This window comes from Pseudophryne corroboree, chromosome 2, assembly GCF_028390025.1.
Source record: "Pseudophryne corroboree isolate aPseCor3 chromosome 2, aPseCor3.hap2, whole genome shotgun sequence".
Classification (NCBI taxonomy): domain Eukaryota; kingdom Metazoa; phylum Chordata; class Amphibia; order Anura; family Myobatrachidae; genus Pseudophryne; species Pseudophryne corroboree.
Window position 1 is genome coordinate 754,135,377 of NC_086445.1, and position 27,580 is coordinate 754,162,956.

Below are 27,580 nucleotides of genomic sequence, written 5' to 3' on the forward strand. Positions count from 1 at the left end.
GCGCATGTCAGCCGTCGTTGCCTGGCGATCGCCTCTGAGGCAGAGGTGGTCGCTGGGAGGGAGGGGGCTGGACGGCGGCGCGGCCCGGCCAACGCAGGTGTGGTCAGATCGCTGGGGGGGCGGGCCACGGCGGCTGCGTGAAGTCACACGCAGCCGTTGCGGGCCGAGGAACAACGAGTAGCTCCCGGCCAGCACGCTAAAGCTGCACTGGTCAGAAGCTACTCTTGAAGTGCAAAGGCATCACCGCTGTGCGATGCCTTTTCACTTCTGCCCGTGGGGGAGGGGGGGGGGGGGGGGCACTGACATGCGGGGTGGACTAGCCCTGTACTGGGCGTCCCCCCGCATGTCAGTGTAAATGATTGTAGTTGTGCTAAATTTAGCACAGCTACGATGAACCCCCTTTGTTGTATGTCATAGCCTCTGTATTGAATATCTACCATTAGTATGGTCTCTGTACTGAATGTATCTCACTAGGATAGTCTCTATACTAAATATTTGGCACTAGGATCGTTCTTTATTGAATTTTTCTGCAGCGGGGTACACTGGTGTTCCACAGGGAATAACATTGGGGTGTAAAGTAGGATCTTGATCCGAGGCACCAACAGGCTAAAAGCTTTGACTGTTCCCAAGATGCTCAGGGCCGCCTCCTCTATAACCCCGCCTCCGTGTACAGGAGCTCAGTTTGTAAATTGGTGCCCTGAAGGCAGGACACTAACAGGCAGGGCTGCTCCAGCAGCCCTGAAAAGAGATTTTTTTAAAGAAGAAAGAAGACTTCAAGGGCTGCAGCAGAGGCACTCTTAGTGCTAGATGTCATTCTGACATCTCCTACTGCAGCTCCATCACCTCCCCCAGCGGTGCTGTATACTCCCGCGTCCCTGGTTGCCGGGTACTTACAGCGGAGGCTCCGGTTCTTCACCCAGGGCACACACACTCACCGCTGCTCTCGGGGATCGAGTGACCACATTCAGGGAGGAAGTAAGAGGGTCCCCCAGGCGGGACCCGCCGAAAATCGTGATCCGGCGTGGCCATTAGGAAGCGGGACGCGCGTGCTGGCGTGGACACTGTGTTGGTACAGGGACCCCACTAGACCACAAGGGCAGGGGCACGGGTCGGTTTTGTATTTAAACTGTTTTATTATGGCCCACAGTACCCGGGGCAGGGGCACAGGTCGGTTTTGTATATAAACCGTTTTCTTTATGGCCCACAGTACCCGGTGGTGAAGTCCAGCAAGGGGATAAGGCTCTGACCTGTAGCCCCTCCCCCAGCCCCTGGGCGCCATTTAGAGTAAATGTTCCCGCCCTGGAACTGCATCTCTCTGTCTCCCTCACTCCCTGTCAGCGTTTGGGCGCCATTACACACAGCTGCGCTGATTCTGGGACTGCTGGGCGATACCTCCTCTGTAAAGCCGCCTACATCATCAGTGCTGTGCATTTACAGAACACCTAAGTATTCTACACTACATGTTGTTTAGACAGTATTAGTTAAGAACAAGTGTATACTTCAGGGTTGTTTAGTACAAGTACCCTGTGATATTCATCCAGTTTTTACAGTGGTGAAGTCCAGCAAGGGGATAAGGCTCTGACCTGTAGCCCCTCCCCCAGCCCCTGGGCGCCATTTAGAGTAAATGTTCCCGCCCTGGAGCTGCATCTCTCTATCTCCCTCACTCCCTGTCAGTGTTTGGGCGCCATTACACACAGCTGCGCTGATTCTGGGACTGCTGGGCGATACCTCCTCTGTAAAGCCGCCTGCCTCATCAGTGCTGTGCATTTACAGAACACTTAAGTATTCTACAGTACATGTCATTTAGACAGTATTAGTTAAGAACAAGTGCATACTTCAGGGTTGTTTAGTACAAGTACCCTGTGATATTCATCCAGTTTTTACGGTGGTGAAGTCCAGCAAGGGGACAAGGCTCTGACCTGTAGCCCCTCCCCCAGCTCCTGGGCGCCATTTAGAGTAAATGTTCCCGTCCTGGAGCTGCATCTCTCTGTCTCCCTCACTCCCTGTCAGCGTTTGGGCGCCATTACACACATGCTACGCTGATTTGGGACTGGTGGGCAATGCCTCCTTCTGTAATGCCGCCTGCTTCATCAGTGCTGTACATTTACAGGACACTTAAGTATTCTACATGTCGTCTAGACAGTGTTAGTTAAGAACAAATGCATACATTCAGGGTTATTTAGTACATGTATCCTGTAATATACATCCAGTCTTTACTGTGAAATGTTATATCTCTATATCTACATAGCTTCACTCAGTAGTATAGTTCCTTATTATTGCTGGTCCAGTGCAGTTTTATTGTTTGTAATAATTTCTGCATTGAATATGTGACTGAGTGTGTGCCAATGGCTGCTGTGTGGTCTCTATTTTGTGTATCTCACACATATTGCTATCCCTATATTCTGTACCCTGAGGGGTGCAAAGTGCGTCAGGGTTCTCATATAATATAGTGTTTCTCAGGATATACTACTTTGTTATTTTTCTCTGTGTTTTTCAGTCACCACATACCTCTTAAATCCTCAGTTTGTGCTCTGCCTTGCAGTCACACCATACAGGGGATTTTTGTCAGGTAGTTTGTCTGCTTATATTGTACTATTACACCCTAGGGTTATGCTTACATATCATGTCTGCTACACCGGGTGGTAAATCCATGGCTCATCCTGCACCATGCAGTGTTGATGCCATGGATTTCATAGCAGCTGGGGGCTCAGGCACTGGGGGTTCTATACCCCATGGTCAGTCTGCAGCAACAGGGGCAAATCAAGACCCACCTTAGGCTGTTTTATCTAATTTACTGACTACGCTAGTAATTAGACATGCGCCCCCTGTGGGACCTCCTTTGCCATTACAGTCACATATTGTCCCTGCAGTTAATCCGCCGTGGGCAGATACTCTGTTCTCTCGGTTATAGCAATTACATCAGTCACTAGCTAAGCAAAATCCTGACTCTCGCCCGCCTAAGACCAAGGGGTCATGTAAACGGGCCATTACTTCCTCACATTCCACACATGTTTCGGATACCTCATCCGATGTAGATGGCGCTTTCTCTGACCTTTCAGATTCTGATACAGATGCTTCTGATGGGGAATTTCTGACACAGGTGGCTGTTCCTGACCTCTTGGAGGCTATCAGGCTGATACTTCAAATCAATGATGATGAAGGGCTTCCAGCTACCTCTAAGAAACCAGATAAGTTTAAACATCAGAGGGTTACTAAGTTGGTTTTACCTCATCCTGACCTCTTGGTTGACATTCGTCAGGAATCCTGATCCTGGGAAAATCCGGGTCAGAAGTTTTCCTTGTCTACGAAGATACTAGCTCGTTATCCCTTCGCTGCAGAGATAAGTAACAGTTGGGAAACACCTCCGCTGGTGGACTCACAAGTTGCGCGTCTGGTGGTCTCATCTGCTCTGCCTGTCACTACCGTCGCCTCTCTGAGGGGACCGACGGATAAGTGTGTGGAGGGTTGCTTGAAGTCTATTTACACTCTTGCTGGTGCTATGCATAGGCCTACTATTGCGGCCTCTTGGGCTGCTAAAGCTATAGACGCCTGGGTTCAGGAAGTGGAGGCGGAACTGCCGTCTAATTTTCCTGATAATGCTTGACAGTGTCTTTCATATATTATATTACGGCCTCCTATTATATTTAGGAGGCGGCATCTGATGCAGGTATACTGGCGGCCAAAGCATCTACTACGTCTATTCTGGCTCGCCGGATCCTCTGGTTGCGGTCCTGGTCTTTAGATCTGGACTCTAGAAAGACCTTGGAGGTGATCCCTTTTGAGGGAAACATAGTTTTTGGGGAAGATCTCAACAAGATCGTTGCTGACTTAGCATCTGCGAAGACTGCATGTCTGCCTAGTACTGCTCCTTCGGCTCCAAAGGCTAAGAGTACTTCCTTTCATCCTTTTGACCTCCAGGTAAAGCAAAGGGTCAGGCGTACCCGAAACGGGCTCGCACTTCCAAATCCACTAAGCCCAAACCTGAACGTGCTTGGGCTGCCTGTTTGCCTGCTTCCAAAACAGACAAGCCTGCTGCATGACAGGGCAGGCCTCCCTCTGGGGGATCCCAGGGTGGGAGGCTGACTTCTACAGTTTACTCAGGTACGGTTGAAGGCAACTTCAGACACCTGGATATGGGAAGTCGTCACTCACGGATACGCAGGATCCTTCAATAAACTTCCCCCTCATAACTTTTGCCTGACAGACATCCCTTCGGATCAGGTAAAGGCAAAGACTCTTCGTTTGGTGGTACAGTGGTGGTACAGTCCCTCCTTCACTCCATTGGTCTGCGTGATACTGCCCTCTCTTGGCTTTCTTCCTACCTGTCACACGCCAGAGGCGGCGTTCGCCGCGTGCCTGCTGGTCTGTGTTGCGGCCTCTGCCTTCGGTGGGCCACGGGCTCCGGCGTCTGGCTGGCGCGGCTCTCGGTGGTTCTCCAGGGCAGGGGCGCCGCCATGACACCCGGCATCACGTGGGCGGGGGGGGGGGCAGGTGACGTCATCAGACTGTTCCGCCAATCTAGCGGTGGCGGGAGATTCAAAGTCAGACGCCGGACAGAACCTCGGCGCCTGAGTATCGTCTTTCCCCTGAAGTGGATGCCAGCGCTCTTGTTCCCGGCGAGAATCTCTGAAGCTGTACTCCAGTGTCTCCGGCATTTCCAGGTGCCAGTTCGCTGCACAGGTTCCAGCGTTCCCAGCGGCTGGTGTGTCTCTTTGCGGTCCAGTCACCAGTGCTCCTAGGAATCAGCGTGGGCTGTGGGCCCTAATCACCGTTCTCAGGTTCTTGAAATCATCAGCGTCTCAGTCACCGTTCTCAAGTTCTACGAATCATCAGCGTCTTATACCACTGCACTTAAGTTCTTCAAATCATCAGCGTCTCAGTCACCGTTCTCAAGTTCTACAAATCATCAGCGTCTTAAACCACTGCACTTAAGTTCTTCAAATCCCCAGCGTCTTAATCTCCGTTCTCAAGTTCTTTAAGTGATCTGTGTCTTTAACCACCGTTTACAAGTTCTTCAAATCATCAGTGTCTTTTAAAACATCGCTCACAATTTCTTCAGTCACCTGTATCTTTAACATTGCTCACAAACCCTTCAATGGGCCTGGACATTCCCTCATAAGTGTCATGACTGAGGTTTTTGTGAACCCGGTGTAGTGAAGTCTGTGCGGGCGACTGGAGGATTATGTGAATACTACCACTGACCTGGTTTGGAAATGTTGTGGACTCGAGTATTCTTCCGATGACTGGGAAGAGGAACCGCGGCAGAGATGGCCGAATCTAGGCTCTCCTCATACAGGATTAGGTCGGCAGACAGGAAGCACGTGGGGGCGCTGAAGGTCTCCTGAAAGACAGAACTGGAAAGGCGCTGATGAATCAGTGAAGAATACCAGGTTCAACTGTGCTAAAGGGCACGGGATGCTTGGAGACACTGAGGTGCTTGGAGACACTGAGGTGCTTGAGGACACTGAGGTGCTTGAGGACACTGAGGTGCTTGAGGACACTGAGGTGCTTGAGGACACTGAGGTGCTTGAGAATACTGAGGTGCTTGAGGACACTGAGGTGCTTGAGGACACTGAGGTGCTTGAGGACACTGAGGTGCTTGGGGACAATGAGGTGCTTGGGGACACTGAGGTGCTTGGGGACACTGAGGTGCGTAGAGGCACTGGGATGCGTGGAGGCACGGAGGTACTAAGGCACGGAGGTGCTGAGGCACGGAGGTACTGAGGCACGGAGGTGCTGGAAGCACGGAGGTACTGAGGCACGGAGGTGCTGGAAGCACGGAGGTACTGAGGCACGGAGGTGCTGGAAGCACGGAGGTACTGAGGCACGGAGGTGCTGGAAGAACGGAGGTACTGAGGCACGGAGATGCTGAGGCACGGAGGTACTGAGGCACGGAGGTGCTGGAAGCATGGAGGTACTGAGGCACGGAGGTACTGAGGCACGGAGGTACTGAGGCACGGAGGTACTGAGGCACGGAGATGATGAGGCACTGAGGTACTGAGTCACGTAGGTGCTGGAAGCACGGAGGTACTGAGGCACGAGGTGCTGGAAGCACGGAGATGCGGAGGCACGAGGTACTGAGGCACGGAGGTACTGAGGCACGGAGATACTGAGGTACTGAGTCACGGAGGTGCTGGAAGCACGGAGGTACTGAGGCACGAGGTGCTGGAAGCACGGAGATGCTGAGGCACGAGGTACTGAGGTACTGAGGCACGGAGATGATGAGGCACTGAGGTACTGAGTCACGGAGGTGCTGGAAGCACGGAGGTACCGAGGCACGGAGGTGCTGGAAGCATGGAGGTACTGAGGCACGGAGGTACTGAGGCACGGAGATGATGAGGCACTGAGGTACTGAGTCACGGAGGTGCTGGAAGCACGGAGGTACTGAGGCACGAGGTGCTGGAAGCACGGAGATGCTGAGGCACGAGGTACTGAGCTCTGGAGATCCCAACTACAACAGTAGTAAAACTGAAACCCGACTTCTGTGGTTTTCAGTGGAGAACACGGAATTCAGTACTGTGCCTTTAAGACGAAACATTGCAGCTGTGCCTTTACATTGAGACTCAGGGAAAATGATGAAATCAAATGGCAACACACAAGTAAACCAAACGGTAACAAGGGAACAGAGTTCCCACAGGAACTTAGGTACAAAGGTTACCTTAAGGGAGCTCAGCATAAGACTCACACAAGGCTGTATGTGACATGAGGAACTGGCCCAGATTCCAACTCAGCCTCCTGATTTATACTTCCTGGTCCCTGATGATTGGTGGGCAGGATTAGGTGATGTAGAGAGTCTCAGGCTGGCAGAGGATTGGACAACTCTGGGTCAGGTGAAATCACTGTCATGTGACTACTCTAGAGGAGGCTGTGAAGTGCAGCGAGGCCTAGCAGGCCGAGAGAACACTGAAGCCTGAACTTCAGATTACTGAATTCAGCCTCACACAGGAGATCACCACAGGTGGAGCTAATTAACTATTACCTCTCAGGCAGAGAACTCAGGAAAACTGACAAGCTGTTTAACTCTGTGAGTGAAAAGACACAGGATCCAGGACAGATGGCAGGGGTAAGTCACCAAATATAAAACCTACAGTCAGGATTGTGACAGTATCCCCCTCTTCAAGGGTGGACTCCGGACACCCATCTTGAATCTTAGAGGAACTTGAGAAATTCATACAGAAGAATTTAGGACCTTCGTTGATGCAGATTCCAAAGGTTTAGGACTAAATTCTTTAACTACAGCGTTACTGAAAGTCTGTAAGTCATGGAACACAGGATCATTACTCTCAAAGAGCATGTTGGCCCACTCCAAAGCTCTTCCTCTGAATGCCAGGAACAGATATCGAGTAACGTTGGAAAGAGTTACTGCACCTGAAGGATCAGACTCCATCCGAGAGAGAAATTGTTCAACCAGAGCGGCATATTGCAATAAATCTCCATCAAAGTAAATAGGTGGAAAACCATCAGACGAAAGCTTAGAGGATGAAACTGAAGAAAGCTTTGGCTGGATGAGTAGGACTGGATTGGATCCGAGGATACTTGAATTGGCTGGAGCCAAAGGAGACGGACCAGGCTGGTCCTGGAGTATTGCTGGACCGGCTGGAACCGGGACGGACTGACCAGGCGGAGCCTGGAGTATTGATGGACCGGCTGGAACCGGAACGGACTGGCCAAGCTGGGCCTGGAGTATTGCTGGACCGGCTGGAACCGGGACGGACTGACCAGGCGGAGCCTGGAGTATTGCTGGACCGGCTGGAACCGGGACGGACTGACCAGGCTGGGCCTGGAGTATTGCTGGACCGGCTGGAACCGGGACGGACTGACCAGGCTGGGCCTGGAGTATTGCTGGACCGGCTGGAACCGGGACGGACTGACCAGGCAGGGCCTGGAGTATTGCTGGACCGGCTGGAACCGGGACGGGCTGAGCCCTTTCTTCACAGGGCTGGGCTGAGGCAAGAGCCCCCACTTCACGGGGCTGGGCTGAGGCAAGAGCCCCCACTCCACGGGGCTGGGCTGAGGCAAGAGCCCCTTCTTCACGGGGCTGGGCTGAGGCAAGAGCCCCCTCTTCACGGGGCTGAACTAAGGCAGGAGCCCCCTCTTCACGGGGCTGGGCTGCACTCTGTAGACTCTCTGGCTGGGCAGCACTCTGTAGACTCTCTGGCTGGGCAGCACTCTGTAGACTCTCTGGCTGGGCAGCACTCTGTAGACTCTCTGGCTGGGCAGCACTCTGTAGACTCTCTGGCTGGGCAGCACTCTGTAGAATCTCTGGCTGGGCAGCACTCTGTAGAATCTCTGGCTGGGCAGCACTCTGTAGAATCTCTGGCTGGGCAGCACTCTGTAGAATCTCTGGCTGGGCAGCACTCTGTAGAATCTCTGGCTGGGCAGCACTCTGTAGAATCTCTGGCTGGGCAGCACTCTGTAGAATCTCTGGCTGGGCAGCACCCTGTAGACTCTCTGGGGCTGGGCGCTCTGAACCCCTCACTGGGGCTGGACGCTCTGAAGACGCCCCTCCTGGGGCTGGACGCTCTGAAGACGCCCCTCCTGGGGCTGGACGCTCTGAAGACGCCCCTCCTGGGGCTGTGGACACGGACTCCTCTGTGACTGTAAATGGCTTGAACATTCTTCTCTGGACACCCAACTTGGGATAAGGTCTTTTAACCACCGGACCCCAGTCATAAATTTGAGTCTCTCTCAGAAGAGTAGCCTTCTTGATACCCCCGTCAGCAGCAGATGGATCGGATACTGTGGATGACTTGTAGACATGAGCACTATGATACTGAGATTTGTCACTATTACCTGGCTTGCGAAGAATACAGTCTTTAACAAAATGACCAGAATTTCCACAGTAAAGACAGAGATGTAGCTCCTTACGCCGCTGACGTTCAGCTTCAGAGAGCTTGGGCCGTGGATAGCTCTGATGAAAAACTTTCCCTTGCGCAGAGGAAGAGACTCTATTAACTGAATGGGACAAAACAGGATCAACAACGTTGGTAGTATTCCTGAGGAGATCAGGCATCACAGAGAGAATACTAGGCAAAAGTTCTTGTAACTGTAGTAACATCTGGTAGAAAATCTGCAGTTGGTCAGGAGTCTTAGAGCAGAAGGTCATAGAATCTCTGGAGGACGAATTCCGCTGCAGACACTGTGCCAATCGATGCTGAGTCGACTCCAGACCTCCCAAGCGTCCTGCAATATTGCTTAGGAGGTCATGCGTCAGACAAACACTTTCGGCCGGGTCCATGTGGCCAGTTCCTACTGTCATGACTGAGGTTTTTGTGAACCCGGTGTAGTGAAGTCTGTGCGGGCGACTGGAGGATTATGTGAATACTACCACTGACCTGGTTTGGAAATGTTGTGGACTCGAGTATTCTTCCGATGACTGGGAAGAGGAACCGCGGCAGAGATGGCCGAATCTAGGCTCTCCTCATACAGGATTAGGTCGGCAGACAGGAAGCACGTGGGGGCGCTGAAGGTCTCCTGAAAGACAGAACTGGAAAGGCGCTGATGAATCAGTGAAGAATACCAGGTTCAACTGTGCTAAAGGGCACGGGATGCTTGGAGACACTGAGGTGCTTGGAGACACTGAGGTGCTTGAGGACACTGAGGTGCTTGAGGACACAGGTGCTTGAGGACACAGGTGCTTGAGGACACTGAGGTGCTTGAGAATACTGAGGTGCTTGAGGACACTGAGGTGCTTGAGGACACTGAGGTGCTTGAGGACACTGAGGTGCTTGGGGACACTGAGGTGCTTGGGGACACTGAGGTGCTTGGGGACACTGAGGTGCGTAGAGGCACTGGGATGCGTGGAGGCACGGAGGTACTAAGGCACGGAGGTGCTGAGGCACGGAGGTACTGAGGCACGGAGGTGCTGGAAGCACGGAGGTACTGAGGCACGGAGGTGCTGGAAGCACGGAGGTACTGAGGCACGGAGGTGCTGGAAGCACGGAGGTACTGAGGCACGGAGGTGCTGGAAGAACGGAGGTACTGAGGCACGGAGATGCTGAGGCACGGAGGTACTGAGGCACGGAGGTGCTGGAAGCATGGAGGTACTGAGGCACGGAGGTACTGAGGCACGGAGGTACTGAGGCACGGAGATGATGAGGCACTGAGGTACTGAGTCACGGAGGTGCTGGAAGCACGGAGGTACTGAGGCACGAGGTGCTGGAAGCACGGAGATGCTGAGGCACGAGGTACTGAGGCACGGAGGTACTGAGGCACGGAGATGATGAGGCACTGAGGTACTGAGTCACGGAGGTGCTGGAAGCACGGAGGTACTGAGGCACGAGGTGCTGGAAGCACGGAGATGCTGAGGCACGAGGTACTGAGGTACTGAGGCACGGAGATGATGAGGTACTGAGTCACGGAGGTGCTGGAAGCACGGAGGTACTGAGGCACGGAGGTGCTGGAAGCATGGAGGTACTGAGGCACGGAGGTACTGAGGCACGGAGATGATGAGGCACTGAGGTACTGAGTCACGGAGGTGCTGGAAGCACGGAGGTACTGAGGCACGAGGTGCTGGAAGCACGGAGATGCTGAGGCACGAGGTACTGAGCTCTGGAGATCCCAACTACAACAGTAGTAAAACTGAAACCCGACTTCTGTGGTTTTCAGTGGAGAACACGGAATTCAGTACTGTGCCTTTAAGACGAAACATTGCAGCTGTGCCTTTACATTGAGACTCAGGGAAAATGATGAAATCAAATGGCAACACACAAGTAAACCAAACGGTAACAAGGGAACAGAGTTCCCACAGGAACTTAGGTACAAAGGTTACCTTAAGGGAGCTCAGCATAAGACTCACACAAGGCTGTATGTGACATGAGGAACTGGCCCAGATTCCAACTCAGCCTCCTGATTTATACTTCCTGGTCCCTGATGATTGGTGGGCAGGATTAGGTGATGTAGAGAGTCTCAGGCTGGCAGAGGATTGGACAACTCTGGGTCAGGTGAAGTCACTGTCATGTGACTACTCTAGAGGAGGCTGTGAAGTGCAGCGAGGCCTAGCAGGCCGAGAGAACACTGAAGCCTGAACTTCAGATTACTGAATTCAGCCTCACACAGGAGATCACCACAGGTGGAGCTAATTAACTATTACCTCTCAGGCAGAGAACTCAGGAAAACTGACAAGCTGTTTAACTCCGTGAGTGAAAAGACACAGGATCCAGGACAGATGGCAGGGGTAAGTCACCAAATATAAAACCTACAGTCAGGATTGTGACAATAAGTTTCCTTTATGCTATATGACTTTTAGTTGTTCTTTTCCTGCAATAAAGCTCTTCACCAAACCTTACTGTCAGAGTCCTGTATGAGGAAATCCTATATCAGGTCACCCCTGTTCCGGCCCAGTTGTGGTTCCTCTTCCCAACCATCGGAAGAATCCCCGAGTTCACAACACCCTCAATCTAGGTCAGTGACAGTATACTCAGGCCCCATGGACCCGGGGAATCGGAACCCAGAGGCAAGCACCATGCAGGACCTGGTTTCCCGAGTACAGAGTCAGAAAGCAGCACGGAATCAGGTGATGCATTATCTCCAGGAATTATCTGGCCGGCTGGATCAAATCCAGACTTCTCTGGCTTCAGTGGTTTCAGCTCCAGTTCCAGTATCCGCTCCAGTGGTTGTCTCTAGCAATGTTCCGTCCTCGTCTGGAACCAGGTCACGCCTTCAGCTTCCTGCTCCTCCTCGTTATAACGGGAATCCCAAAGAATTGCCGTGGTTTCCTCAATCAGTGTGAGGTACATTTCGAACTCCTTTCACATAACTGTCCTACTGATCGGTCTAAAGTGGCATACATTATCTCTTTGCTTGAGGGTTCAGCGTTGGAGTGGGTGTCACCGTTATGGTAGCGATCAGATCCGTTGGTTTCTAGTTATACCAACTACATCATGTCATTCCGAAGGATCTTTGATGAGCCCGGCAGGACGACCGCTGCCTCTGCTGACTTGCTCCGTGTTCGACAAAGCTCTCGTTCAATGGGACAGTATGTGATTCATTTTCAAACCATAGCTTCAGAACTGTGCTGGAATAATGATGCCCTTCGGGTTGCTTTTTGGAATGGGCTCTCGGATCGTTTAAAGGACGAGTTGATCACTAGAGATCTGCCAGATTCCTTGGAACAGTTGATCTCACTCTGTGTAAAGGTGGATCTTTGCATGCAGGAACGAGGTGGTGAACGTAGTCGGTCAGATCGGTCAAGATTCCGATCTCTTCCGTCTAAGCAAACAGTTATTCCGAGTCTAGACGAACCCATGCAGATTAATCGGTCTCGGCTGTCCCCAGGAGAAAGTCAGCGTCGTCGTGAGGGTAGACTCTGCCTCTACTGTGGAGCTGCGGATCATTTTCTCAAGTTTTGCAAGTCTCGCCCGGGAAACGGGCAGTTCTAGCTTGTTCTGGAGAAGTCGAGCTAGGGGTTTCTTCTCAATCTTCTCCGGCAGTGGACTATTTACTTTCCGTGTCAAAACCGTTAAGGCACTGTTGGACTCAGGGGCTGCGGGGAATTTTATTCCCTTTCCTGTGCCCAGAATCTGGGTTTACAGTTACGGTCGGTCGAACGACCTATTACGTTGACTGCTATTAATGGTACCCAAATTTCTAATGGTCTGATTTCAAGTTGTACAATGCCAATCAAGCTGCAAGTGGGAGCTTTGCATCAAGAACATCTGGAGTTCCTTGTGATTCGGGAGATGCCTCACGATCTCGTTCTTGGTCTTCCTTGGCTCAAGCTTCACAACCCTCACGTCGACTGGAGGTCGACACAGATAATTTCTTGGAGTCCATTTTGTCATTCAAATTGTCTCACTCCTGTCTACCCGCTCCGTGTATCTTCCAAGTCGGATGAAGGGCTTATTCCAGAGGCTTATCGGGAGTTTTCAGATGTGTTCTCGGAACAGGCGGCCGATCAGTTACCACCGCATAGACCCTGGGACTGTCCTATTGAGCTCATTCCGGGGAAAATGCCACCTCGGGGTCGCACTTATCCTTTATCTGTACCCGAGACTCAAGCTATGTCGGAATATATCAAGTATAATCTGCAGAAAGGATTCATCCGCCCCTCTACTTCCCCGGCGGGAGCAGGTTTCTTTTTTGTGAAGAAAAAGGACGGAGGCCTGATGCCATGTATCGACTATCGTGGTCTAAACGATGTCACCATTAAGAATATGTATCCTTTGCCGCTCATCACGGAGCTTTTTGATAGAGTTCGCGGAGCCCGAGTATTCACCAAGCTCGATTTAAGGGGAGCTTATAATTTGATACGTATACGTCAGGGGGACGAATGGAAGACGGCCTTCAATACTAGGGACGGGCATTATGAGTATATGGTAATGCCGTTCGGCCTCAGCAACGCCCCCGCCGTCTTCCAGGGATTCATTAATGAAATCTTTCGGGATATGTTATACCTAGATGTAGTGTTATATTTGGATGACATTCTGATATTTTCTAAGAATCTCACTGAGCACAGAGTACAGGTTAAAGAGGTACTTCTTCGATTGCGAGAGAACCATCTATACGGCAAGATTTCCAAGTGTACCTTTGAGGTCCCTTCTATTCCATTTCTTGGTTACATAATTTCGGGCACAGAGCTTCGTATGGATCCGGAGAAACTCTCTGCCATTCGGGACTCGACTCAGCCTCTTTCCTTGAAAGCAGTGCAACGATTTCTGGGGTTTGCAAATTACTACCGGAAATTCATAAGGGGTTTCTCTACCATTGTGGCGCCTATTACTGCCCTAACCAAGAAGGGGGCAGATCCAAGCCATTGGTCCTCTGAAGCTGTAGCAGCGTTCGCTCAGTTGAAGGCAGCCTTTATGACCGCTCCGGTACTTCAGCAACCAGACTTTTTAAAACCATTCTTTTTGGAGGTTGATGCTTCTACAGTAGGCATTGGTGCCGTGCTTTCGCAGTATGCTCCAGATGGGAAGTTACATCCATGTGGTTTCCATTCTCGCAAGTTCTCTTCTGCTGAACGAAATTACACCATTGGAGACAAAGAGCTTTTGGCAATAAAATCTGCCTTGGAGGAATGGAGATATCTTTTGGAAGGTGCTAAACACCTAATTACGATTTTCACTGATCACAAGAATTTGCTGTATCTCAAGACGGCCCAGTGCTTGAATCCCCGTCAAGCTAGATGGGCGCTCTTCTTTGCCCGATTTTCGTTTGTCATTAAGTACCGGGCTGGAACTTTTAACACCAAGGCTGATGCCCTATCCCGTTCTTTAACAGCTTCGGATGAGGAGAATTTCCGTTGAAAAGGCTTAGATTCTCAGTCCAGTTTCTATTTCAGCGGCTCCCACCGCGTTGGGCCCTCCTCCTGGAAGAATGTCTGTGCCAGCTAAATTTCGACCAAGATTGTTGCAGTGGGCTCACATTTCCAAGTTTTCCGGTCATCCTGGAGTACAAAAGATGTTGGAATTTCTACGTAGATCTTATTGGTGGGACACTATGAAGAAGGATGTTCAAGATTATGTCAACTCGTGTCAGAGCCGGCCCTAACCAATATGATGCCCTAGGCAAGATTTTGGCTGGTGCCCCCTAGCACTGCCGCTAGTTCTGCAGGACATGCCTGGCATGAGTCAGCTGGCAGCTCTGCTAATGTTGGGGTGCCTTTTGTTTATGAAAATGCATCTTATTTGCATTAATATGTGGCTAGGATGCACAAGCAGCTTTTGCTGATTAAAATGATATGCAGCATGCCTATATTCTGTGTGCGACTGCGGCTGTATCTGCATACGAAATGCTACATTACAGTGATTTCCACAGAATATAGGCATGCCGCATATCATTTTAATCAGCAGAAGCTGCTGGTGCCCCTAAGCATACTAAATGCCCTAGGCATTTGCCTAGTCTGCCTATGCCTAAGGCCGGCTCTGACTCGTGTCCTCAATGTGCTCAGCACAAAATTCTTCGTCTGCCTCCTGCGGGGTTGCTGCACCCATTGTCCATTCCTAAGAGGCCTTGGACCCATATCTCTATGGACTTTGTTACTGAACTGCCCCTCTCTAAGGGTCATAACACGTCTGGGTAATTATTGACCGTTTCTCTAAGTTGGCACATTTTGTTCCGTTGACCGGGTTACCATCAGCTTCTAAGTTGGCTTTGTTATTTATCCGGGAACACTTCCGCCTGCACGGGTTACCTCTGGAAATAGTCTCTGACCGGGGGGTACAGTTTACTGCAAGATTCTGGAGAGCCCTCTGTACGGCCTTACAAATAAAACAAGTTTTCATCCGCTTACCATCCACAAACCAATGGGCAAACTGAACGCGTCAATCAAGATTTAGAGACTTTTCTCTGTGTTTATCTGTCCCCCTCGCAAGATAATTGGGTGGAGCTGTTGCCTTGGGCCGAGTTTGCCCATAATCATCTATACCACTCTTCGACTGGTGAGTCTCCATTTTTTATTAATTATGGATTTCATCCCCAAGTTCCAGAATTACCCATTTGTCCTCCGGAAGAAGTTCCTGCTGCAGCCTCTACTCTCCGGCACTTCAGTCAAATCTGGAGTCGAGTTCATGCTAACCTCAAGAGAGTCTCCGGCCGCTATAAGTTCTGTGCGGATAGGAAGCGACGGGCAGCTCCTCAATACAAGGTTGGTGACAGGGTATGGCTCTCTGCCCGCAATCTCCGTTTAAAGGTGCCCACTATGAAGTTCGCTCCGAGGTTCATTGGTCCTTACCCCGTGTTACAAGTCCTGAATCCGGTTGTTTGCAAGTTGGGATTGCCTTCCCATCTCCGGATACCAAATTCCTTTCATGTCTCTCTTCTTCGCCCTCTTGTTTTGAACCGGTTTCATTCCAAGTCCCCAAGGCCAACCTCTGCAGAGGCTGAAGATGGTACGGACTTTGAAATCAAAGCTATTCTTGATTCTCGCTATCTTCTCAAGAATCTACAGTATTTGGTGGAATGGAAAGGTTTTGGCCCCGAGGAAAGGAGCTGGGTCAAGGCTACTGAAGTTACGGCTCCCCGACTGGTGCGGATCTTCCATTCCAGACATCCAACAAAACCTGGAAAGTGTCCAGGGGCCACTCCTGGAGGAGGGGGTACTGTCACACGCCAGAGGCGGCGTTCGCCGCGCTTACCCCTGCGTGCCTGCTGGTCTGTGTTGCGGCCTCCGCCTTCGGTGGGCCACGTGCTCCGGCGTCTGGCTGGCGCGGCTCCCGGCGGTTCTCCAGGGCAGGGGTGCCGCCATGACACCCGGCATCACGTGGGCGGGGGGAAGGTGACGTCATCAGACTGTTCCGCCAATCCAGCGGTGGCGGGAGAGTCAAAGTCAGACGCCGGACAGAGCCTCGGCGCCTGAGTATCGTCTTTCCCCTGAAGTAGATGCCAGCGCTCTTGTTCCCGGCGAGAATCTCTGAAGCTGTGCTCCAGTGTCTCCGGCATTTCCAGGTGCCAGTTCACTGCACAGGTTCCAGCGTTCCCAGTGGCTGGTGTGTCTCTCTGCGGTCCAGTCACCAGTGCTTCTAGGAATCAGCGTGGGCTGTGGGCCCTAATCACCGTTCTCAAGTTCTTCAAATCATCAGCGTCTCAGTCACCGTTCTCAAGTTCTACAAATCATCAGTGTCTTAAACCACTGCACTTAAGTTCTTCAAATCACCAGCGTCTTAATCTCCGTTCTCAAGTTCTTTAAGTCATCTGTGTCTTTAACCACCGTTTACAAGTTCTTCAAATCATCAGTGTCTTTTAAAACATCGCTCACAATTTCTTCAGTCACCAGTATCTTTAACATTGCTCACAAACCCTTCAATGGGCCTGGACATTCCCTCATAAGTTTCCTTTATGCTATATGACTTTGAGTTGTTCTTTTCCTGCAATAAAGCTCTTCAATATTTCACCAAACCTTACTGTCAGAGTCCTGTATGAGGAAATCCTATATCAGGTCACCCCTGTTCCGGCCCAGTTGTGGTTCCTCTTCCCAACCATCGGAAGAATCCCCGAGTTCACAACACCCTCAATCTAGGTCAGTGACACTACCTCTCTGACCGTTCTTTCTCTGTTTCCTCTCATGACTCCACCTCCCCCTCACTTCCACTAACTGTAGGTGTACCCCAAGGCTCTGTCCTTGGTCCTCTTCTTTTCTCTCTTTATACATCCTCACTTGGTAAGCTCATTAGCTCTTTTGATTTCCAATATTATCTCTATGCTGATGACACTTAAATCTATCTTTTGTCTCCGGACCTCTCCCCTGCTCTCCTCACTCGAATCTCCAACTGTGTCTCTGCTATCTCTGTTTGGATGTCCCAGCGCTTTCTTAAACTTATCATGTCTAAGACTGAGCTGATCATCTTCCCTCTCTCCCGAATAACCTCTCCTCTCACAATCTCATTATCTATTGATGGCACCACTATCTCCTCTAGCCCCCAAGTGCGCTGTTTTGGAGTAATCATTGACTCCTCCCTCTCCTTAAAACCACACATTCAACACCTCTCACAAACCTGCCGTTTTCATCTAAAAAATATTTCCAGGATCAGACCCTTTCTGACCCAGGACGCTACTAAGAACCTTATCCACTTTCTGGTCATCTCCAGACTGGACTACTGTAATCTCCTCCTGACTGGTATTCCTGACAAATACCTCTCTCCACTCCAATCTATCCTCAATGCTGCTGCCGGCTCATTTTCCTCACCAAATGCACTACGTCCACCTCTCCTCTCCTACAAGACCTTCACTGCTTCCCTTCCCTTTCAGAATCCATTTCAAGCTTCTCACACTCGCTTACAAAGCCCTCACTCACTCCTCTCCCATTTACATCTCTGACCTTATCTCCCCTTACACTCCCACCCGTCCTCTTCGCTCTGCTAATGCACGCCGACTCTCCTGCCTACTGATTACTTCCTCCCACTCCTACCTCCAAGATTTTTCACGTGCTGCTCCAATTCTCTGGAATTCCCTACCTCTCCCCCTCAGACTCTCCACCTCTCTTCAAAACTTCAAACGGGCTCTCAAGACCCACTTCTTCACCAAACCCAGCCAAATCTCATCCTAACCCTCTGTTCCACGCTCTCTATGTACCCCGTCTGTATCACCCCTGTCTGTCTACCCCTCCCCTTTAGAATGTAAGCTCTCACGAGTAGGGCCCTCTTCCCTCATGTGCTTAGCTTTTCTCTTACTTTAATAATCTTCAACTGCATCAACTCCAGCAGTCTTCTGACACCTGATTCTTATTTCAGTGTCATCTGCTGATGTAGCTATGTTTATTTACCCTGTATTGTCCTATATTGTCTTCAACTGTAAGTTGCTGTTTTCCTGTTTTGATTATTTGCTTATGTACTCTGTAATTGGGCACTGCGGAACCCTTGTGGCGCCATATAAATAAAGGATAATAATAATAATAATAGTGCCGGTGCCTGAGGCTCAGAGAGGCAGGGGTTAATATTCAACGCTGTTCCTAGTCCCGAAGCCGAATGGTTCCTCTCGGCCCTTCTCAACCTCAAGTCTTTGAACAAGTTTGTGAGGGTCTCCATGTTTCATGTGGAAACCCTTCGCTCTATTCTGGCTTTAGACCAGGGGACTATATGGTATCCCTGGACATACAGAATGCTTACCTACATCTACCTATTGACATGTCGCATCAGCTATACCTGTGGCTTGCTATTGTCAACCTTCATTATCAATTCCGGGCCTTACCCTTTGGGCTGACTACGGCTCGCGAATCTTCACCAAGGTCATGGCGGTGATCCTGCCGTATCTGGGCGACTTGCTGATCCTGGCGAATTCCCCAGACATTCTCCTCCGTCATCTGGATCTGAAAGGTCCAGTTTTCTGCAAGCCCACGGGTGGCTCATCAACTGGAAATAATCGTCCCTGCTCAGAGCATGGTGCACCTGGGGGTGTTGTTGGACACACACAACCAGCGGTTGTTCTTGTCCCGGGAGAAGGTCCTGAAATTTCAGGACAGGATACGATGCTTCCTCTCTCGCCCGCGAGTGTCAATACACTCGGTGATGCAAGTATTAGGCCTAATGGTGTCGGCTTTCGACATGGTGGAGTACGTTCAATTTCATTCCCGCCCTCTGCAGAAACTGATTCTTGCCAAGTGGGATGACCTGCCTCACTGGGTCAGGTCTCAAATGATCTCCTTGTCTCTGGAGGTTCCGCTGTCACTGTCCTGGTGGCTACAGGACCAACGATTGTGCAGGGGTCGTCCCTTCTGGATCTCCAACTGTGTCCTTCTGACGACGGATGCCAGTCTGAGGGGTTGGGGCGCGGTGTTGGTGTTAGTGTTGGCGCAGGGTTGGTAGACCAGGGAGGAGTCTCTCCTCCCGATACACATTCTGGAATTGCGGGCTGTGTTCAATGCTCTCAAACTGGCCCAGCATCTTGTACAGAACAGGCCTGTTCAAGCACAGTCGGACAACGCCATCATGGTGGCGTACATAAATCATCAAGGCGGCACGCGAAGCCTCATGGCAATGATGGAAGTGTCAAAAATTCTTCTATGGGCAGAACGCCATCTGCCAGCCATATCGGCAGTGTTCATTCCGGGGGTCCTCAACTATTAAGCGGATTTCCTCAGTCGTCAGGACGTACACGCTGGAGAGTGGAGCCTTCATCCCAAAGTATTTCAACTCTTAGTGGACAAGTGTGGCCTACCAGATGTAGACCTGATGGCATCTCAACACAATCACACGGTACCGGTCTTCGGAGCAAGAACAAGGGATCCTCAAGCGGCGATCGTGAACGCACTGGCAATTCCATGGAACGTTCGGCTGCAGTACGTGTTCAGTCCGGTGTCACTCCTGCCCAGAGTAGTGAGGAAGTTCAAGCAAGAAGTAGGAATCCTACTTCTGATGGCTCTGGCGTGGCCCAGACGGCATTGGTTCTCAGGCCTACAGGGTCTCCCGCTGGAGCGTCCTCTTCTGCTTCCACAACGACCAGACCTCCTTGTTTAGGGCCCTTGTGTCTACCAGGATGTGGCCCGGCTGGATTTGACGACATAGCTCTTGAAGCTTCCGTACTGAGGGTCAAAGAATTTTCTGAGGCGGTCATTCAAACTATGTTGAAGGCCCGTAATCCGGCTTCTGCTCGGATTTACCATAGGGTCTGGAATTCTTACTTTGCTTGGTGCACATCTAACAATCATGACGTTAACAAGTTTAGTATGGCCAAACTTTTGGCCTTCCTAAAACAGGGCCTGGACATGGGCCTTCGCCTGGCCTCCCTGAAGGTTCATATTTCTGCATTGTTGGTATGGTTTCAGTGAAAACTTGCGACTCTGCCTGATGTTCATACATGTTTTACGTATTCAACCTCCCTATGTCCCACCTGTGGCTCCTTGGGACTTGTCGGTGGTTCTGGAGGCCTTGCAAGAGTCTCCGTTTGAACCTCTTGGATCTGCGGACCTTACGTGGCTTTCTCTTAAGGTCTTGTTTCTGCTGGCTATTGCCTCTGCTAGACGGGTATCAGATTTGGGTGCCTTGTCCTGTAGGTCCCCATATCTGATTTTTTACCGTGACCGGGCGGTTCTTAGAACGTGCCCTGTATATTTACCTAAGGTGGTGTCTTCTTTCCACCTTGAGCAAGAGATTGTGGTTCCGGCCTTTATCTTTCCTGAATTGTCTTCCAAAGAGCGGTCTTTGGATGTGGTACGGGCTCTCCGTATCTATGTGACGAGGACAGCTACCGTTAGGAAGTCTGATTCTCTCTTTGTACTGTTCGGTTTTCACAAACGTGGCTGGCCTGCTAACAAGCAGACCTTGGCCAGGTGGATTAGAATGGTGATTGCACATGCTTATGTACAGGCTGGCCTTCCAGCTCCTACTACCATCACAGCCCATTCTACTCGGTCTGTTGGACCTTCTTGGGCGGCCCACCGTGGTGCGACCCTTGAACAATTGTGCAAGGCGGCTGCATGGTCCTCAGTGAACACGTTCATAAGGTTCTATGCCTTCGATACTTCCACCTCCCAGGATGCTTCCTTTGGACGCTGGGTTCTTGTGCCCGCTACAGTGCGTCCCCTCCCATAAGGAACTGCTTTAGGACATCCCCGATGTTATTCTCTGTGGAACACCAGTGTACCCCGCTGCAGAAAAGGAGATGTATGGTAAGAAGTTACCTTTGTTAAATCTCTTTCTGCGAGGTACACTGGGCTCCACAGGGCGCCTACACCCTGACGCACTTTGCTTCTTTGGGTTTGTATGGCATTAGCCGCTGATACCTTCTTCTGTCGTGAGAAAGTGGTGTATGTGGCTACAAACGGTTGTCGTCTCTTTTGCCTGCTACTACATTGGGCTGGTTAGTAAAACTGAGCTCGTGTGCACGGAGGCGGGGTTATAGAGGATGCGGCGCTGAGCATCTTGGTAACAGTCAAAGCTTTTAGCCTGCTGGTGCCTCGGATCAAGATCCCACTCTACAACCCAATGTTATTCCCTGTGGAACACAGTGTACCTCGCAGAAAGAGATTTAACAAAGGTAACGTCTTACCATAAATCTCCTTTTGTCACTGGGATGGTCTCTGTACTGTATGGTGGTCATGGTGATGATCTGTGTAATATTCTCTTGCTCACTAGAATGGTAGACCAAGGTAATGTTTGTTTTTTTCTTCTTTTTTAATACAGCTAGACAAAACTTTGTAAGCAATGAGTGTTTTGAAAGTGGATCATCTATTTCTCATACGTCCTAGAGGATGCTGGGGTCCACTTCAGTACCATGGGGTATAGACGGTTCTGCTGGAGCCATGGGCACTTTAAGACTTTTTGTGAACTGGCTCCTACCTCTATGCCCCTCCTCCAGACCTCAGTTTAGAAAATGTGCCCAGGCAGACTGGTCGCACTCTAGTAGAGCTCTACTGAGTTTCACTAAAAAAGACTTTATGTTAGGTTTTTATTTTCAGGGAGGCTGCTGGCAACAGTCTCCCTGCTTCGTGGGACTTAGGGGGAAGAAGTAGGAACCAACTTCCTGAATAGTTTCATGGCTCTGCTTCTTGCTGACAGGACACCATTAGCTCCTGAAGGGTACTGAACACTAGCTGCTGCTATGCGCTCACCCCCACAGCACGTCGTCACCCCCCTTACAGAGCCTGAAGTCAGAAGACAGGTGAGTGTACAGAAGAGAGGATCTTCAGTGACCGTGACGGCTAAAAGGTACCGTGCAGCGGGCAGGAATACTGAGCGACCATGCTACCCATTACACAGGCACAGCAGGGCGCGGGGGCGCCCTGGGCAGCATGAAACCTACTCATAACTGGCTAAAAGTGGACATAAGATGCTGAGGCACAGTCCTAGACCCCCCCAGTATAAAAATGAGTGTGGAAAATTCTGAGGAGAAACGCACCATTACGGGGGCGGGGCTTCCTCCTCAGTCAGCCAGCACACCGCTCAGCGCCATTTTCTCCAAGGCAAGCTGCAGGGGAAGAAAGGCTGGTCCTCCTCCACTTCTGTAACAAGTATCAGGGTGAGAAAAGGGGGGGGGGGGGGGCAGAGTGTATTGGTGCTCAATTAATACAACTTGGCAGTGTAATGAGCGCTAAAAGTCTCTGTAGACATTTTACATGCACAGGGATTTTAGTCACTGGCATGTCCTTCTGTGTCCTTCTGACAGAATTTACTGTGGGTCTGTGCCCTATAAGCCCCGGAGTGTCTGTGGTGTGTTTGAGCATGTGTGTGGCATGTCTGAGGCAGGGAGCTCTGCCCCTGAGGGAGCCATTTTAGGGACACAGAGTTGTAATGTGGTGGCGCTGCCGGCACACCATGAGCCTGAATGGGTGAAAGAATTACGTGATAGTGTGAATCATATCAGTTAGAGATTGGATAAGTCTGAGTCTCATGCAGAAACCTGGAGAAAATTTGTGGAAGATGTGATTTTTAGTGGTTCTGTTTTTTCATCCACAAGGGGACCCCTCTGGGTCACATAAAAGGTCATTTGCACAAATAGTACATACTGATACCGACACGACCTCTGATTCCTATGTCGACACTAGTGATTCCAGGGAAATTGGCAAAAAACATTCAATACATGATTGTGGCTATAAAGGAGGTATTAGAAGCTACGGAGCCCCCTCCTTTACCTCAGGAGAAGGCTTACTTTTGTAAAGAAAAGAAACTTAAGGTAACTTTTCCTCCGTCTCATGAACTGAACAGTTTATTTGAAGGAATCTGGTCAATCCCTGAAAAGAAATTTCAGATTCCTAGAAGAATTCAGGTAGCGTATCCTTTCTCTGCAGAGGACAGGAAAAGGTGGGAGTCACCCCCTGTTTTAGACAGTGCCCTGTCACAGTTAACAAAAAAGGTGATTCTCCCTGCGCCTGGGATGGCTTCACTAAAAGAGCCGGCTGACCGCAAGTTAGAGAATACGTTGAAATCTATTTATGTGGCCAATGGGACATTACTAAGACCAACCATTGCCTGTGCGTGGGTGAGTAATGCTATTGAAAACTTGGTGGTCAAAAAACTTGTCATCGGAAATTGACACAATAGATGGAGACGAGATACTCCTAACTTTAGGTCATATCAAAGACGCTGCTGCGTATATGTTAGAAGCCATGAAGGATTTTGGTCTTTTGGGATCAAAAGCCGCTACAATGGCAATCTCAGCACGCAGGGCGTTGTGGATTCGCCAATGGAATGCTGACGCAGATTCCAAAAGGAATATGGAGGCTCTCCCGTACAAAAGTGAGGCCTTGTTTGGAGATGGGCTGGATGCTTTAGCTTCTGCTGCTTCCACAAGTAAGTTGACATTTTTGATATTGCTCCTGCGCCTGCAAAAAGGACACATCACTCTCAGATGCAGTCCTTTTGGCCCAATAGATACAAAAAGGGTAAAGGTTCCCCTTTCTTTGCAGGTAGAGGAAGGGGAAAAGGAAAAAAGCCCACAGTGTCTCCGGGATCACAGGAGCAGAAATCATCCTCTGCTTCTGCCAAACCTGCAGCATGACGCTGGGGCTCCCTTGCGGGAGTCCGCTCAGGTGGGGGCACGTCTGAAACTTTTCAGTCACTTGTGGGTTCAGGTCTGGCCTGGACCAGTGGGTCGTACAAATAGTGTCCCAAGGGTATAAACTGGAGTTTTCAAGACGTTCCCTCATGCCGCTTTTTCAAATCGGCCTTACCAGCTTCTGTCCCGGACAGGGAAGTGGTAGCAGCAGCAATACAAAAATTGTGTCAGGATCAAGTCATTGTCCTGGTTCCCTTGTTACAACAAGGAGAAGGGTTTTATTCAAGCCTTTTTGTAGTTCCGGAGCCGGACGACTCGGTCAGACCAATTCTAAACCTGAAAAATCTGAATCTCTACCAACAAAGGTTCAAGTTCAAGATGGAATCTCTGAGGGCAGTGATTTCCAGTCTGGAGGAGGGGGAATTCATGGTGTCGGTGGACATAAAAGATGCATACTTACATGTTCCCATTTATCCTCCGCATCAAGCTTATCTGAAGTTCGCAGTACAGGATTGCCATTACCAGTTTCAGACGTTGCCGTTCGGACTCTCCACGGCACCATGGGTATTCACCAAGGGGGTGTAGTACGGGTGACCGGCGGTCTCCTGACCGCCGGTCACCTTACCGACGCTGGGATCCCGGCAGCATACCGACGCCGGGATCCCGGCGGGGAGGGGCGAGTGCAGCAAGCCCCTTGCGGGCTCGCTGCGCTCGCCACGCTGCGGGCTCGGTGGCGACCTGCGGTCGCCACGGGTTCTATTCCCACCCTATGGGTGTCGTGGTCACCCTGCGAGTGGAAATAGTCCCTGTTGGTCGGCATGCCGACCATCGGGATAGTGAGCTGTCTGGCTCACGGAGGAGGTCATGTGACTGTCGGTCAGCCGACCGGCGGTCACATGACTACCACCCCACCAAGGTGATGGCGGAGATGATGGTCCTCCTTCGACAGCAATGAGTCAATATAATTCCTTACCTGGACGATTTCCTGATAAAAGCGAGGTCCAAGGAAAAGTTGGTGCAGAACGTTGCACTCTCCCTGACAATACTCCAACATCACGGTTGGATCATACATTTTTCGAAGTCACAATTGGAACCGATGACAAGATTGTCCTACCTCGGGATGATACTGGACACAGAACTACAGAGGGTATTTATTCCAGTAGAGAAGGCTCTGGAAATCCAGAGAATGGTCAAACAACTTCTGAAACCAACAAGAGTGTCGATTCATCAATGTATTTGGTTGTTGGGAGAAATGGTAGCGGTCTACGAGGCCAAACAGGTTGGCCGATTCCATGCCAGAGTATTCCAGTGGGACCTATTGGACAAGTGGTCCGGATCGCATCTACACATGCATCAGAGGATAATCCTGTCATCCAAAGCCAGAATTTCACTCCTGTGGTGGCTACACAGTTCTCACCTCCTAGAGGGACGCAGGTTCGGGATTCAAGACTGGATCCTGGTGACCACGGATGCAAGTCTCCGAGGCTGGGGAGCGGTCACACAGGGGGAGAGCTTACAAGGCAGATGGTCATGTCAAGAAACTTGTCTTCACATAAACGTTCTGGAGTTGAGAGCCATTTACAACGGCCTTCTACAAGCGGTACATCTTCTTCAAGATCAACCCGTACAGATCCAGTCGGACAATGTAACAGCAGTTGCGTACATAAACCGTCAGGGCGGAACAAAAAGCAGAGCACCAATGGCAGAGGTGACAAATATCCTCCGCTGGGCAGAAAGACATGCAAAAGCTCTGTCGTCCATTTTCTTTCCAGGAGTGGACAACTGGGAAACAGACTTCCTCAACAGACACGATCGCCATCCAGGAGAATGGGAGCTTCACCAAGAAGTCTTCGTAGAGGTGACAGGTCTTTGGGGAATTCCTCAAGTAGACATGATGGCATCTCGTCTCAACAAGAAGCTTCAGAGATATTATTCCTGGTCGAGAGACCCTCAAGCAATAGCAGTGGATGCACTAGTGACCCAGTGGGTCTTCCGGTCGGTATATGTCTTCCCTCCACTTCCACTGATACCAAAAGGTCTCAAAATCATAAGGAGAACAGGAGTTTGAGCGATCCTCATTGCCCCAGACTGGCCAAGGAGGCTGCCCAGGGGTTCTCGGCATTACTACTTTGCCGAGCAGCTACTTGGTCAGGGGCAAACACGTTTGCTAAGTTTTACAAGTTTGACACCTTGGCCGATGAGGACCTACTGTTTGGTCAATCGGTGCTGCAGGGTCATCCGCACTCTCCCGCCCGTACTGGAGCTTTGGTATAACCCCATGGTACTGAAGTGGACCCCAGCATCCTCTAGGACGTATGAGAAAACAGGATTTTAATACCTACCGGTAAATCCTTTTCTCCTAGTCCGTAGAGGATGCTGGGCACCCAGCCCAGTGCGTACTTTACCTGCAGTTGTTGTTTTGTTATAAATGTTTTCAGCACGGTTGCTGTAATGTTCATGCCCGTTGGCATGTATTTTGTTGAATGCCATGTGTGCGGCATGGTTGAAGTGTGAGCTGATATGAATCCCACCATTAACTAAAAAAGTAAATCCTTTCCTCGAAATGTCCGTCTCCCTGGGCACAGTTCCTATACTGAGGTCTGGAGGAGGGGCATAGAGGGAGGAGCCAGTTCACACTCTGAAAAAGTCTTAAAGTGTCCATGGCTCCTGCGGAACAGTCTATACCCCATGGTACTGAAGTGGACCCCAGCATCCTCTACGGACTAGGAGAAAAGGATTTACCGGTAGGTATTAAAATCCTGTTTTTATAGTGACTGGGTATCATCCAATAGCCAGGTTATAACTACATTGTTAATCCTGGGAACTCCCAGTTGCTGTATTACACAGTACCACTCACTTAACCAATGTGTGTTCTCCACCCCTGCAGTTCTGATACTGTCTACTTGTTTGCTCTTCTTACCAGTGAACTACTTTACCTTACGTGACTCTTGCTACAGTTGAATCTGCTCTATTGCGGTCAAGTCTACTTTTTTTGTTAACCCCCTCCTACTTTTCTCTGACGTCCTAAGTGGATGCTGGGACTCCGTAAGGACCATGGGGAATAGCGGCTCCGCAGGAGACTGGGCACAACTATAAAGAAAGCTTTAGACTACTGGTGTGCACTGGCTCCTCCCACTATGACCCTCCTCCAGACTTCAGTTAGAATCTTGTGCCCGGCTGAGCTGGATGCACACTAGGGGCTCTCCTGAGCTCCTAGAAAGAAAGTATATTTTAGGTTTTTTATTTTACAGTGAGATCTGCTGGCAACAGACTCACTGCAGCGAGGGACTAAGGGGAGAAGAAGCGAACCTACCTAACAGGTGGTAGTTTGGGCTTCTTAGGCTACTGGACACCATTAGCTCCACAGGGATCGACCGCAGGTCCCGACCTTGATGTTCGTTCCCGGAGCCGCGCCGCCGTCCCCCTTACAGAGCCAGAAGCATGAAGAGGTCCGGAAAATCGGCGGCAGAAGACATCGGTCTTCACCAAGGTAGCGCACAGCACTGCAGCTGTGCGCCATTGCTCCTCATGTATACCTCACACTCCGGTCACTGGTGGGTGCAGGGCGCTGGGGGTGGGCGCCCTGAGGGCAATATTACACACCTTGGCTGGCAAATATACACCATATATAGTCCCAGAGGCTATATAGGTGTAAATTAATACCCCTGCCAGAGTTTCAAAAACGCGGGAGAAGTCCGCCGAAAAAGGGGCGGGG

General features: G+C 50.6%; 1 protein-coding gene across 1 annotated transcript in view; it reads left to right on the forward strand.

Moving 5' to 3' along the window:
- SYCP1 (synaptonemal complex protein 1) overlaps nt 1–27,580 on the forward strand; it is a 1,049,791-nt gene that overhangs the window by 364,824 nt on the left and 657,387 nt on the right. The gene's annotated exons all lie outside the window — the stretch shown is intronic.